This window comes from Equus przewalskii, chromosome 5, assembly GCF_037783145.1.
Source record: "Equus przewalskii isolate Varuska chromosome 5, EquPr2, whole genome shotgun sequence".
Taxonomy (NCBI): Eukaryota; Metazoa; Chordata; class Mammalia; order Perissodactyla; family Equidae; genus Equus; species Equus przewalskii.
In genome coordinates this window covers 84,569,745-84,582,893 of record NC_091835.1, presented here as the reverse complement: position 1 = coordinate 84,582,893, position 13,149 = coordinate 84,569,745, and the positions used below count along the sequence as shown (strand labels likewise).

Below are 13,149 nucleotides of genomic sequence, written 5' to 3'. Positions count from 1 at the left end.
TCTCAAGGAATTTAAGACAACAAGGAGAATCGAGCCAAGGAGAACAATAGTAACACAAGACAGACAGGAGACGGGTCAGAGAAATGCACGAACTGAAGTGTTGGAGCGTAGACCATGACCACTTCCTCGTTGTCTGACTTTATTCTGACTGGAAAGGCGTTCAGCAAAGGTTGGTGTAGGTGTTTTTTCATTTTTATTTTTGTTTTTGCTGGTGGAAAAATAAAAGGCTGATTCCATTTATTTTATTCTCTTATGCATTGTTAATTGGAAGAAAAAAATAGTGAGCTGGTAGTTTGAAACTAATCTCGATGAGGCCGTGGTACGAATTTTAAAACTGTGAAGAGCTCAGCCACATATGTTAATGCTGAGAAAGGTCAAACTTCCTCCGACATCAGCCGGAGGTTTGGGGGCTAGTTATGGCGCAGAACAGAGAACAGAACTCAGGACCCGTGTCTTCAGATCCAACGCTGTTCGGTGGAACGAAGCCGCCAGTGTGAAAGAAACTTTCACCTTTGTTACTTTAAAAAACATTTACTCTTCTTTGACTCCAAGCTGAAAGAAGCACCGAAGAGTTTTACAGCAACAAGATAAAAATAAACTAATCTTCTATCGTCCTCCTCCTTCCTGCAGTAGGGTTCTAACCCAATTAACAAACTGATTTAAATGAAAATAAAATTGTGATCAGTTTGAGTTTTCTCCTCCTTCCTGCTGTTGAATCCCACTGTAATTAGCATTTTCATTTTTTTATATCTAGCTTCAGTCAAGAGAACACAATTGAGGAGGTAGGCTGTGCTTTAATTTGCTAGAATTTTTTTTATTCTTGATTAACGTTCCCCGCATCCAATGGACTTCATATTTCCACAATTTTGCACACTTTTTCTTTTTCCAGAACATGAAGAATAACCCCAAGAGAAGAGATCCATTAGCAAGATTTCTCCATCTACCTCTCTTCTCATTGGCCTCAAACGTGTTTAAGCAAACTACTGCCTTTGAAATAGACATGTTTAGCCTCAACTTATTTTAAATACATTGACAACAAATGAAGTCAAAGAGAAATGGAAAAAAATCATGTCACTGATGTTTCATTCAAACTGCTCTTTTAAATTAAGATTTTTCAAATGCACTATATAGCCTAATTGTGGTTGTATCATCATTTTGGATGCATTAAAAGAGTTCAAATAATTTACTGTAAATCACATAGTAACTTAAATAGCAGGGCTGAAACAGAGCCCAGAACTGGTGATTTCTAACTGGAAGGGACACCTCTGCCCTACTGCATATGATGTCACGTCACACTGCTTGTCTAATTGCCAAATCCACAAGCCTGCAGACTGCCTTCCCCATTCCTGCTAAGTAGTGCATTTTATTGCCAATGAAACCACTTACTTTCTGTTCTCATTTGCAGGACTAGATGGGTTTTGTCATCATCAGAGCTGCAGAACATATACACCTGAATTTTGATATATATGATAAATATATGAACAGCATGTTCTTGTCTCAGTAAGGTATTTCATTTACTTTTTTTTTTTAAGTATTTGATGGGCATCTTTATTTATTTTCCTTTTTTATTTATTTTTGAAATATTCTCCTATTGACTTGAGTCTTTGCCGCTATGTCCTTTTACCCTCACTTGAAGCCCTTTCCTTCCTTTCTTCGCTGGCTCCCTCCCTCCTTCCTACTTTCTTCCTTCCTTCCTTTCCTTTGTGGGATTTGTATCATTTGATAAAAATCAAGTAAAATAAAATTAGAAATCTAATAGGAGTCTCAGGTGCCTAAATATTTTCCCTGAACTGTGACTAACCTTGATTCATGTTGTGTTCAAGCTCATGGGTCAAGTTCAGACTAAATTATTGGGTATCAAAGACAAAGGCAATAGCAAAAGTTATTTACCAAATGTCAGAGAACAGATCAGTGGGTGAGATGCCCTTCCTTCTCTCTCTCCCTCACACACACACACACACACACACACACACGCGCGCACAGGCACACACACTGGTAGCTCACTTGATAAATGGTTGCCAATTTTTGTGGTGAATACTCTAGGGCATGCTATTTAAAACAGACCTTATTTAAAGCTTCTTTGCTTGAAGTAGGTCATGCTATACTTTCCAACACTCAGATACAATATGCTCTACAAAATCTAGGACTTTCAAGCCTGGAAATTAAATTCACTTCATCAAATAATGAGTTGACCAGTTTCTTATTATAGATCTCTTTATACATATGTAGGGGTGAAAGAAGTATATCTTTGTTGAGTTTCTCTTCTATGTCAGGCACCTTACTATGAATCTAGGCCCTGAAGACAGACTTCCTAGATTGAAATCCGGGCCCCACCAGTCTCCATGTGCATGACTTGGGCAAATTACTTAATCTTGCTGTATCTTCGTTTTGTCATTTGTAGAATGGGGATAACGGCAGGACTCAGTTCATATGTAATTGTGAGGATTAATTAGATAATACAATAAAATATTTAGCATTATCCAGCCTAATTGTGGTGCTTAATCAGCATTTATTCTTACTGTTGTAGCTCTCTTCACTCGCATTAGCACCTTTGTCCTTCTCATTTCCCTGTGAGGCAGGCATTACTGCATCTATTTCACAGGTGAGCAAACTCATCACCGGGCAAATTTAGCACCCGACCTCAAGTCACAGAGCTTTTCCCCAGCAGGGCTGGTCTTTGAGCCCTATCCATCTCATTCCAGAGCCCATGCACCTGCCTGTGCTGTTCACTCTCTGCATATAGATCATGAATCTTTATAGGGCATTTTTGATACGATTTTTGACTTTTAGGACAAATCAGTAAATTTGAATTTATCAAGTATTCCAACAACCAATTACTTCCAGTAACAGGAATGTTAGGAGCCATTCTAAATGTTTATTTTATGAAAAAGAAACAGATGATAAAAAAAGTCAATTTATAGGGAAATTTGGCTGAAGAAGAAGAAGGAGAAGGAGGAAAAAAGGGAGGGAGGAGGGAAAATACACATATACACACACGCACACGCACACACACGCACACGCGCACACACACATGCATACACACATGCACACGCGCACACATACACACGCATGCACACACATATACATACACACATGCACACACATGCACACACATATACACATGTATACATACACACACATGCACACACACACAAATTCCAAGGTGTATGTCAAATTTGGGACAGATTCAAACCAATGTCTTATCCCATTTATATTATGCAAAATTGTTTTGGAGGCATCACAATGTGGCCGAAAGAACACAGATTTTGGAATCAAATAGAGTCTGGTTATCTGAACTCCACCTTTGCTGAGTTTGGAAGCCTGAACCTCAGTTTTCTTATCTCTAAAATCAGGGTGGCAGTATGTACTTCACAGGTTTGTTAAGGAGGTTAAATGAGACCATGTCTGTGAACTGCCTGGGATGGTGTCAAGCACAGACATGATGACCAGTGAACAGCAGGCTATCATAACATAAGTAGCTTTTATAATGACTTTTTGAGGTTGTATAAGGTTCTAAAAATGTTTCTCCTTAACAACCTTAGAGGATGTTCAGTATGAGTGTAATCACAACTTTGCAGAATTTTAGAGATGGATGGTAAATTAGAGAGCTTCCCAGTTCAATTACTTGATTTTATGTTTAAGGAAATTGAGACCTAAAGACACTAAGCGCATTGCCCAAACTCACCCAGATAATTTTCATCAGAGTTGGGACTAGAGCTTGGCCTCTTAATTAATGGTTCCCTAATATTTTTAAAGTTGTGAGTGAAGGATCACACCACTCGAGCAATAAACTGTGAAATAAAAATACCCGTGAACAGAGTTTAGGACTCCAATCAAATGATACTTATAATAAAGTTAGACATATATTTAATGATAGCCATAACTATTATTGTGCCGCATGATAACAAAGCATACATGGAAGTAGTTCACATTAGCGTGCCGTTGCAATTATTTTGTACAACCAAGTCGAGGAAGGGAAAGGAAAAATGAAGATGAGCAGGCGGCTGCTCTGAGGGCGTCTTTGAAGGCTCTGGACACTGCTACTCAGGGGCCTTATTGCTGCTTTTTTCTGGCTAAGGGTAGGGGCCTGAGAAGTGGATTTGGAAGGAGGAGGGACAAAAGTTCCCTTGAACTCCTCTTCCCTTGGAATGAGCGACAAGAGCCCGCCTCCCTCCCTGTCAATGGAGGAATCAGTCCTCTCCTCTTTCTCCGTCAGCTTCTTGCTTGGATCTGGAAGTTTCAGCTCCCAGAATCCACTCCTTCGTCAGCAATGCAGAGTCAACACACAGAGCACCGTGGTGGAATAGCTTTGCTTCTAGCAAAACTGATGCCTGTTTTCTGTTCTCACTGTGTTCTGCCTCCCAGCACTTTGTAGTTGTTGCACTGATATGCCAAGGGCCTCAAAGAACACTCAGGTCATGCAGCACCCCTGCTCAGCCAAGTGGGGAGACTTGGCTGCATAATTTCCGCTGTGGGCCTTGGAGAAAACCCTAGGTTTTCCAGTCCTTTCTTCTCCTACTCCCAACAGGAATGGGTGAGGTGTTCCTCTTTCCACTCTCTATCAGACTCGCTCAAAGATGTGGGATGAGGGAAAGGCTCTCGGATCAGACGTTTTCTCCACAGTGCTCACATGGCTCCTATCACACATTCCTCTGGAGGTTCCCTAAAGTGGGACGTCTTTCATTTACAGCTGGAATAGATGAGTTTAATCAGATTACTTTTTTAATACTTAAACTGAGGGAAAGGGACTTCTGAGGAATGTGGGGAAGTGAGGGAAGAGAAGTATAAAGAGGTACATTTTGAGTGGTGGGAGTTTGAGGGGAGAAGAAGCCTCTATTGGGGGCCCAAGGGGAGAACTTTGGTCAGCCAGAAGGCAGGGGTGAAAGAGAAAATGTGCTGGGAAAGGGGAGGTGCAAATGCACGGGGAAGGAGGTGAGATTCTGAAGCCAGACTTCAGGAGCGCCACAAAAATCTTCTAGCACCTCCTTTCCCCTCACTTCTGTCTCTCTCTACCTCAGAAAAACTCCCTGGTATTTAAGTGTGGTCCGGTCCCTGACACACCTCATTCTTGGAGGGCTGAGATGGCACCAACTGCTCACTCAGGGATGATTCACACAAAGAGACGGACCCAGGTCGACCCCTGGGCAGCAGGAGAGCGTGTTTCTTCTACAGGGCGCACGAGGATGTTCTCTACCTGTGTCTGTGCGTGTGGCTGGCTCCGTCTCCTGTGACACTTCCCCTGCCCTTGCTACCCGGGCCTGACTGGCGCTTCTGCTCACAGTAGGTCTGCCTTCTGGATTCAGGTCACCAGTCAGTGTGTGTGTCTAGGGCGGGTGTGGGGGCGCCGAGGAGGCACTCACCAGAGCTCTGCACTCAGGGCCTCCTGTGAGCTGCATTACTTGGGCCTGGTGGCAACGTAGCCTTCCCACAGCTACTGTTACTGTCCCAGCTGCCTTGTGGCTGCTCCTGTCACTCAGGCTGCCATTTGTGCTGTCCTTGCTTTATCCCCCTCTCTCCTGCCACCACCAGCAAAGTCGTCAGCTCTAGTGCGCTATGTCAGTGTCGCTGCTGCTGCTCAGCTGACCCCTAAATGAGAGATTTGCCCCGAGATGACGATGGCTCTTCCCCCAACCTTGGCTAGTCTAGCCTTTGAGTTGGGGTTGGAGTGGGTTTTGCAGCTGGGAAGACCTGGGTTTGAATCCTAGCTCTGTGTCATCCTGGGACCTTGGGCATATTATTTAAAATTTGAGGCTCTTTCTTTACTCATAAATTAGAGACAATAATGCTGTCTTCACAGGATTGTTATGAGAAGTAGGGGTATTTTATGAAAGATAGCTGCATAGTGCAGGCATTTAGTCAATGGGAACTGAGACCACTGTTTAGATGGGGCTGCTCCTTCCGGCCGAGGTGAGACAGAGACCTCCGAGTTCCTGAGGTGGGTGTGGAAGCCGGGACGCTTCTCATGACCTCGTTATGGTGGATCCGTGATTTATGGATGGTTTCTAGGGTAACCTCTGTTCCCAGGGAATGTAGCTAAGTTCGAGGCCTTATTTCTAAGGCATTCTGGATAATGGGATTTTATGGAAAAATTTTTTTCACCACTAAAATATTAATAAAGCACAGGGTTGAATCTTTGAATCTTTTCTTAATGAACCCAGCTTGAGCACAGAAATAGCTGGCCTTTTCAGAGCTGGGCTGGGGCCTGTAGGGCCCAAAGGCAGTGTGACTGTCTCGGGCACGTTGGGTTCTTTGCAGTAGGGCGTCACCAGGAGAGAGCTGTGTTGTTAGCGTTGCACAGTCCTGCTGTCCGAACCCAAAGACAATAGCTCCAAGTCTGTGGGCATGGCCATGGCCGTAAGTAGCCATGGAATCGTTGGTTTGGGGTCCAGTTCCAAGATATACCCAAGGAAAGATGGCAGGTCCCAGCTCTCATCTGCTTCAACACATGACAAGAAAGGAGCTCCTCAGAGCCACAGCATTTTGAAGAGGGGCTCCTCATCCTGCCATGCATTCCAGGATAACATCATACTTTACTGATACCAGTACTGATGTACAAATCAATACCAACGCCCATACTAATATCGATACTGTATTGATGCTCATTCCAACACTAATTCCAATATTGTTCAATGCCAATACTAGTAGTTCTACTATTTCTGATACAAACTACCATTTATTGAGCGTTAAGTATATGCCAAACACTAAGCCAAGAGCTTTGAGGTAATATCACATTTAATCTTCACAAGAATTTTTTGATGATAAAATATATGGTGTTTCGTGTATACCAGGCACTGTTTTAGGAGTTTTACAGTTATTTACTTACCTAATTTTCACTACAACCCTAAGAAACAGATACAATTATTATTGCTGTGGATGAGGAAGCTGCAGATCAGAGAACTAAGTAACATGGCGAAGCTCACACAGTTAAATTTGTGGCAGAGCAAAGATTTAAAATAGTTTTCTCTGACTCTAAATCTCGTATTGTGCAGGGCCTTCATGTGTTCAGAATTGCCAGGGCACATTTATAAGTTTTCTGTATGATTTCTGCACCTGTTAATGAAATTTCCGATAATAAGTCATCTCAAGTGAATGCATCTTTTTGTTAAAAGATAATTTTACCCTCAAATTTTGCTCCACTTAAAAGTATCTTTTAAATCAGAAATATTTTCTCTTCATTCTTCTCAATTTGCTGAACTGATTTGATTATAGGCTTCAAAAATTACTTCAAGGTTGGGTTATAGTCCACTTTTACGAGTAACACTGACGCTGTCATTTAAAATCTCCCATGCATTTGAACAAATTTCAAAACATGTCCTTTGTGATGAGCACTTCATCATATTTATTTGTGTATGTCTCTTTAATAGACACCAGAACTATTGCTTTAAATTGTTCTTGTCGAGCACCACTTTATTGTAGAAATTTCTTTCACTAAATCGGATTTTTGGGAGAGCTTAGAGCTTAATGTTTATGGGGAATTTTCAAAGGGATTTGATTTTTATTATTTTTCTTAGTTTCATATTTGATTTTAATGTTCAGAGGGAAGTCCCAAATAAGGTCTTTGAGAGTGAGGTCTTTTATCTGCAGATCGGCCAAAACATAATCTGTACAGAGTAAACGCACGGCCGTTCCTGGGTCTCAGTCCTCCAGTAAAGAGGTCCTCCAGGGGCACGCTGGTGGTTCATTGGTCCTTTAATCCATGCATTGGTCTATAAGTACAATCTGATGTCATTTGTCATTTGCAGTGGAATTAACATTTTACGACATAGGCCTCTCTGGATGACAGTGACCAGAATCAGACATCCACACATTAGAGCTTTCGCCAAGTTCCTCACCTGTGAAAGGTGCTAAAATTCTGGACCAATCCTGTCAGGCATCTAATCATATCACAAACCAGATCTCTTATGCGGTCTTTGATGGAATTCAGAAATCACAAGGATTCTTTCATGATGTAAAGTAGGGTTCTCAATCCGGGACTCACAGACTCCAAAGGAATCTGTGTTTACCATCGAGGGGTCCATGACCCTGATGGGAAAACCCCCATGTATTTGTTTTCACTAATCTCTGGCTGAAACTTAGTACTTCCTTCCCTTGTGAATGTAGGCCACAAACCACAATGGTATTAGTCTTACCTGTGATTCCATCTCTAATAGAATCACAGGTATATTCCTTTTCTATCACAGTGTTACCAATATCACAAAATATCGTTTATCCTCCTCTGTACTTTAAAGTCATGGTAACTATCAGACACATTGCAACATCCTGAAATTTACTGCTTTAATAAAGCAGCACATAGTTACAATATCAAATTAAAAAAATATGTTGATAATTGTATTTCAGTATAATTAGCTCACAATCTCATTAGTTTAATTTTATAGATTTAAACACATTTTTCTGAGAGGGCTCCACTAGACTGTCAAATGGGTACTTAGCACAAAACAGGTTAACAACCACTGGAGAGCTGGTACAAAGGTTTGTGGACCAAGGACACTTGTCAAGCTTAGCCTCCAGGCCAAACTCTCCGTGCGGGGGCCGGAGAATCTTATGAAAGAGGAAGAGAGAATCATTTGCCTTTCCAGCTTTCAGCAAGGATGACTGATCCTCACTCTAACAGATCCGAGTCAGAAATCTTGAACATAAAGAAAACCAGTCAGCCCCTAGCCAGGGATGCGAGCAGCCTCCAGAGTCAACAGCCAAGGGTGCTCCTATCCACAGTATCTCAGGCACGGCCCGGGAGACTGTGATGTTTCTATGGACCATGCCAAGTAACTACCCATGCGATTTCTGCACAAGCTTGCCTATGTTGCTAAGTACTCCAGTACTCAGACTGAGGGGGATGCATAATATGTCAAACACACTGACTCAAGTTAAGTCCTTATTCTTAGAGATGCGTACAGAAGAATCTAGCTTTTACGCTTCAAAATTTAATATGGATCTAACACTATATCCAGAGGTGGACTCTGTAACTTGGGACAGCTACTATCTTGAGATAATCACTCCATTCTCTGATTACTCATTGGTGAAAGCATTTATTGAAAAGAACATAAGCTTAAAATAGAAATAATTTGGGTAAATTATGTGTATCAGTTAGGATTAAGATCGGCTGCATATAATTGGAAACCCCAAATCATAGTGGCTTAAACAAGATAGATATTTATTTTCTCTTGTGTAACAAGGAGTCCAGAGGTAAGAAGTCCAGGAACAGCACGGCATCCCTGTAAAGTCTGTCACCCAGGCTCCCTCTATCTTTTTGCTATGCCATCCTTAGCAAGTGACATCTAGTCTTATGATTCAATAAGGCTAATTGAGTTCTTGCCATCACATCTACATTCAAGTAGCAGGAAGGAGTTGAGGAGAAAGATGTTCAGTTCGGGACCCCTTGGATTTGAGGTACCTGAAGACATCCAAGGGAGGGTCCCAGGAAAATAATTGGAAATGCTGGCTCAGAGCTCAGAGGAACCGCCTGGTGGGGGGTGCTGGACCAGGACTCAACTGTGCACACAGTGTTGGGTACCAAAGCCAGGTGTGCATGAAATGGCCCGGATAGAGTGGATACCATTAGAAGAAGGCCAAGGAGAGAACCTTGGAAACATTAATAAGATTAAGTATTTTTTCAAACACAGAAGGATAAAAGAGTTCTCCTAGCTGAGTCAGCTTCTTTTTAGCAGCCTTCTCAGTCAGTGAGCCATTCAACACTTCTGCTTATATTTTAGTGAGAACTTTGTCACACAGCCCCACCTAAGTTTAAGGGAGAATGGGAAATATGATCCCATAATGAGTTGTATTATTGCCTCCAACAAAACTGGGGCTCTATTTCTTTCTTTCTTTTTTTTTTTTAAAGATTGGCGCCTGAGCTAACAACTGTTGCCAATCTTCTTCTTTTTTTTTTTTTCCCTTTGTCTTCTCCCCAAAGCCCCCCAGTACATAGTTGTATATTCTGGTTGTGAGTGCCTCTGGCTGTGCTATGTGGGAGGCTGCCTCAGCGTGGCCTGATGAGCAGTGCCATGTCCGCGCCCAGGATCTGAACCTGCGAAACCCTGGGCCGCTGAAGTGGAGCGCGCGAACTTAACCACTTAGCCATGAGGTTGGTCCCTGGGGCTCTATTTCTAAAGAAGGAAAGGGAGTGGATATTAGGTGGCAACTGTGGTCCCTGTGACAGTGTATTCATGCGGACTAAGTGTACGCGTGCTTCAGAGAAGTCCTCAAGAAAGAGCAGTGGACCAGCAGACAGAGCCCGGGTCCTAGTCCTGCCTCTGCTTTTGTACACAACACCTTAAGACAATTAATTACTTTCCTTGAGGGTTTAGTTCTCTCATTTTTCCAGTGGATGCGACCATCCTTTTGCTTTCTGCTTTCCAATTGTTGTGAACCTTAACTGAGGCTGTGGGTCTGTGAAGGCACCCGTACAGCTCTCAGCACCAGTGGGCTGTGCTTTCGGGATGCCAGGCAGCTGCATCCAGAGGAGGGTAGGTTCAGCAGCTTTCCCAGTCACACCTGAAACCCTTCGCCCAGAAACAATCCCATCCCTGTGTTGACTGCTCAACTTCTGATAGCACATTTTCTAAGTTTAGGTGGAAATTAAACTGTTATGCCATCAGTCCGTTAAATGACACCACCTACATGTACTGCAATTGTAATATGGGTAAAGAAAGTAATTTTCAATGACAGTATCATGTCTGATGAAAAGTATCTTAAACGGAATCTTGGTCCTTGTTGAGAGGACAGAATCAACTCCAGCCAGCAGAGGCAGAATGGAATGTATTGCAGGATTTAAAATGGCTCACGGAATCATTGGGGACAGGGAGCTGAAGAGATAGCTCCTAAGCTGAGCTTCCACAGAGTTGCGCTGCTGCTCCCGCCGCGATCGAGAAGCCATCTGTTAAATCAGGAGTCTCGCTTGAGGTCCTGATTCCAGAATCACACTGCTGCAGGCTCAACGGTTCAAAGACTAGAACCACACCAAAATGGTGCCTCCTGCTCTTTCCCACCCCACTTAGCTGCACTCCAGAACCACTTCCCACATGGGTGCATCTGATCGTGGGGCCCCAATCAGCCTGCAGCCCTAGTTTCAAGACAGTCTAAGAAACAGCACTTCCGCCTTTACAGCCTCTGCTAGAAGCGTGTTAGGATATATATTATATGTGTCACTTGTCAATCCACAGTATCTGTCAGAGCGAATTTTACGTGCGCCCATGAAATGGAAATTGCTATTTGAGATCCAAAAGCACTGGCTACATGTCTTAGAAATGAAATGATTTCAATGCAACATAATGTAATTATGGCAGAGGAAATTCATTTAACTCGAAAATGGATTGAATGAAGAGGCAGAAAGCATAGGAAATATTCATGTACATGTATCTGTGGCATGTTATTCTTTTTTTTTTTTTTTTTTTTGAGGAAGATTAGCCCTGAGCTAACATCTGCTGCCAATCCTCCTCTTTTGGCTGAGGAAGACTGGCCCTGAGCTAACATACGTGCCCATCTTCCTCTACTTTATATGTGGAATGCTTACCACAGCACGGCGTGCCAAGTGGTGCCATGTCCACACCCAGAATCTGAACAGGCGAACCCCGGGCCGCTGAGAAGCAGAACGTAAAAACTTAATTGCTGTGCCACCGGGCCGACCCCCATGTTATTCTTAAAAACATTTGCACCAGCATTAAACATCAAAGGATGTTTCATTAAGAATATTATTTGCTCGTAAATATAAATTTCTGTTTACTTCCATCGATTAGGACCAGAATAATTTACTCATTTTAATGTGTTTACACATCATGGCAAAACCACAATAATTGAAGTTCAACGTGTGCGTTGGGACGATCTAATGAAATTTTATTGACTAGGAGAATTCCCAATAATTATCTTTCTGCTTGAACAGCTTAGCTAATAAAACATACGGCATTAAAAAATAAGAATGGGCTAGAGTCACAGAAAAATGACCACAGTTCTTAATGATTCTAAAAATATTGCAGAAAAAAATTTATTCATTAGAGTGAGAAAACAGTTTTGTTGTTACAGGTCACACCAGCTTCTGAGAAGGGCAGATTTTCAACTTAATAATACAGAACTTCCTCTGCAATAAAATCATGACCTGTCGCTGAATGGTGTTTTGAAGAAGAAGATAAAGATGGTCCTTGGGGATGGAGGAATTAGACTGACGTTTCTAAGGACTGCTCAGACTGGGCTTATGGAGAAGCTGGGAGAGAAGAGAAGACTAGAGGCCTGTGGGGCAATGAGAACATCCTTTCTAAAACCTGTTTTGTTTTTCCCAAAGAGAATAATTCTCAAACGTTTTGGTCTCAAGGTCCTTTTAAATTCTTAAAAATTATTGAGGCCTTCAAAAAGCTTTTGTTTATATAGGTTACATCTATCAATATTTACCATATTCAAAATTGAAACTGAGAAATTTTAAACTGTTTAAAATAGCAATAATAATAATAAACAATAATAAATATCAATAATAATTACATGTTACCATAAAGATTAGTTGTAATCTGAACCCATATCAATGAACTTTTTGTACTCTGTTACATTAAAATCCAGTGGTCTATCTTGTATTGAATTAATCTTTTACGAATTTTGATTTTGTAACATCATTCATTGGTCATTTGGAAAATATTAGTTCACTGACCTATGTAAATATCCCAAAGGTTGACACAATATATTACATAATATTAAAAAACATTACATTCGTTAATGTCACCATTGACATTATCAGGAAATTGTTGAGCACTGGTCAAGCTTAATGTGGCAGATATAAATTTTCCATAACTTTAATTTTCATTTTAACCTTGAATTCTGTCATTGGTAGCAAATACTGTTACGTGTTTTCCTTAAGTGACAGGCTCAGTTCATCTACTTTTTGAGAAACTGTCTGCCAAATACCAAGGTTTGAATCATCATGGTTTTTTTGTCCGCTGTTTTTGTAAATAAAAATGGTGGTCCATGGATCCTGCCCAGTGGTGTAGTGGTTAACTTCACATGTTCTGCTTCAGCGGCCTGGGGTTTTCAGGTTTGGATCCTGGGTGTGGACCTACACACTGCTCATCAAGACATGCTGTGGCAGTGTCTCACATACTAAATAGAGGAAGATTGGCAACAGATGTTAGCTCAGGGCCAATCTTCCTCACAAGAAAAAAAACAACCATGGTC

At 41.7% G+C, this 13,149-nt stretch overlaps 1 long non-coding RNA gene across 1 annotated transcript; it reads left to right on the top strand.

Annotated features, from left to right (window-relative positions):
- The first annotated feature begins 39 nt into the window (after window positions 1-39).
- Window positions 40-12,556, top strand: LOC139083427 (uncharacterized). The gene is made up of 3 exons (XR_011540143.1): window positions 40-169; window positions 1,406-1,505; window positions 12,016-12,556. It is a non-coding gene; the product is annotated as an uncharacterized lncRNA (long non-coding RNA).
- Window positions 12,557-13,149: the final 593 nt, after the last annotated feature.